The sequence below is a fragment of the Penaeus monodon genome, chromosome 33 (assembly GCF_015228065.2).
Source record: "Penaeus monodon isolate SGIC_2016 chromosome 33, NSTDA_Pmon_1, whole genome shotgun sequence".
In the NCBI taxonomy this organism is placed as follows: domain Eukaryota; kingdom Metazoa; phylum Arthropoda; class Malacostraca; order Decapoda; family Penaeidae; genus Penaeus; species Penaeus monodon.
The window spans coordinates 15,311,177-15,313,609 of NC_051418.1; the positions used below are offsets into that span (position 1 = coordinate 15,311,177).

The 2,433-nt window shown below is 32.7% G+C and overlaps 1 protein-coding gene across 1 annotated transcript in view; it reads right to left on the reverse strand.

Annotated features, from left to right (window-relative positions):
* The window catches only part of LOC119594079 (histone H3.v1-like), a gene marked incomplete at its 5' end in the record, with an annotated part of 6,184 nt that extends 3,874 nt beyond the window's left edge, over positions 1-2,310 (reverse strand). The window contains 1 exon segment of the mRNA XM_037943132.1: positions 2,167-2,310.
* Between the last annotated feature and the right edge of the window lie 123 nt (positions 2,311-2,433).

Genomic DNA, 2,433 nt, shown 5'->3' on the forward strand with positions numbered 1-2,433 from the left:
CAATGAGCCATGTAATAATACAACACAGTATCTAAAGGTCACCCAGCAACCATCAAGCATTATACTATGTACCTACTTATTGTAAACACAAGATGACTTCATGAAATGGTGTAGAAGTTTGACTAAAATCAGAGAAGAATGGTCCCTATTAGTTCAAGTTTGTGAAATAATGCATTACAAAGAATTTTGTTTGAACCAGTAAATGTAAATGATATGTTTGTCAGTTCTAAATATTTTCTTCAACAGCTGTAGGGATTTCCTTCTTTACTTGCTGATCATTATCTTATCATAATTTTCAATTTATTTCTACACTATTAAGTAATGTTTATTTTCACAAATGCACATAACTGTTTCTCTGGTATTCTTTGGCTGCATTCAGGCTGGCAATGTAGAGCATAGCTGCCAACCTAACTGTTCAACATCTCTTTGCAGCATCTGAGAGAAAAGCTTCCTTGCACTGTACAGCTTACTGTCTGGCCTGTTGTGTATCTGATATAGTGAGAATGTTTGTAGAATCCAGGATCTGGATTTTTTTTTATACTTAAAACAAAATATTTTAATAGAGAGAATGAAAAATCATAATGTGCTACTTTCTTTTTCCAATATTACACATGATAAAAACATTTTGATAATTTAGGCAAAAAATCAACAGTGGAGTTTTAACTACTAATTACTCTTTAAGGGTTTCTGTCCTTCTGTAGTATTTTTTTCCAGTTATAATCATTTTTCTTAGTTTTTTACACTAAAAGTATCATTATTCTTCCATCTTCAGACATTTATGTAATACACTAATATTTCTTGTACATAATACTTCACTTTGTAATTTTCTGCAACTCATATATTTTATTTTTCGTCATTTCTAAATTGCTGAATATAACTCATATATGCATCTTTAATACAGATCTTTTAAAACTTCTTTTAAACTTCACTTTTCAAGCTTTATCATAAAAAATATTAAACTAGTAACATGAAGAACTTTCTATCATCCATTATTTTTTCCCTAGGTCCCTTTATTTCAATGCTACTTCTAATATTACTCGAAAACTGTAAATATTATTCATACAAAACTTATTCATCATTAGGACTGTCTGACAGTCTGACTATTCCTTGTATGAATTAATACTGAAATCTGTAACATAAAGATTAAATACATTTTTGGCTTACTACTGACATTAAGAATTTACTTCCTATGATACCTATTCTCAATAGCATATGGACTTTATGCTTTGATAAGGAATTGGAATACTAAACCTAGAAATGTACGTATATTGGTCAGTTTAGCCACACAGAAGCTTTAAAAATCTGCAAGCAGACTATAAGCTCCTCAATTGGATTTCAGCTAATCAAGAACATAAATGTTTCATCTATTGTTTGTGTACTTGAAGATCAACTTCAGTACCTAATAGACAGGATTAGCTGTGAAAGATTGAACTTTTTTGCTGCCTAACTTCAACCAAGCTTGCATCAGACAACCTAAAAGCTTCTCACAGACAGATTGTATTCTTCAAGATGGCTGGGCATGAATATTGCTTGCCTATTTGTGTCTCCCGAGTTCAAGATGCTCTCCACTATTTCTTCATATGTTCCCAAGAAATTCCTGGATCTGGAAGAAGAACCTCCCTATCATAGAGGTATTGAATTAGTTCTTGTAATTCAGGCGATAATCTTAGAAAAGGGCAGGGGCTCTTCTTGGATCTTTCTGAGTCTTCATACTTCTGGAGAAACGTGAACTCAATCTAGACATACCACACCATCTAATCCTGACCAGCTTTTCATTTTGCACAAATATTATTCTTTTCTGTATTTTGATCTACAAAAACATATTTTCATACAGACTTCAATCAAGTGTGAGACAGATATAAACTAAGAAGTTCCATTCTTTCAAGAAAACACTAGAATTAATTCTAGTCCCTCTTCGTTTTTCCACTAAAGTGCTCGCCTTATTCTTTAATGCATAAAACTATGAATGTTCAAGTTGGGCAGTCCTCATCTGTGTTTAGTATTTTTAGATGTAGTATTTAAAATATATTTCTGTATACTTTCACTCATATCTTTTTTACCCCTTTATTTTACACATTACAACAAAAATGCATCACCAGCCTGTTAACATCCCTAAAAATCAATTAAAGTTTGCCACTTGCCAAGACATATAAAACCCAAGCTCACCTTGCAAAAACTTCTCCTGCTGGGACCTGCACTTCAGCTGAATGAACTGGCTGGCTTGTTGTATCATCATTGCCTTGACAGGTTTTGTCTCCTTCCTCATCCCAGCTTGGAACAGGTTTTACTTCACTTCCTATCTCAGGTGCACTGGAAACAAAGCACAGCTATGGGAATAAGGTTGCATGAACACACATACACAAAGCAGTTTAACTAAATAACTTATAACCTTTTGTAATTAACCTCCTTTTTATCATTCAAATAATAAAAACA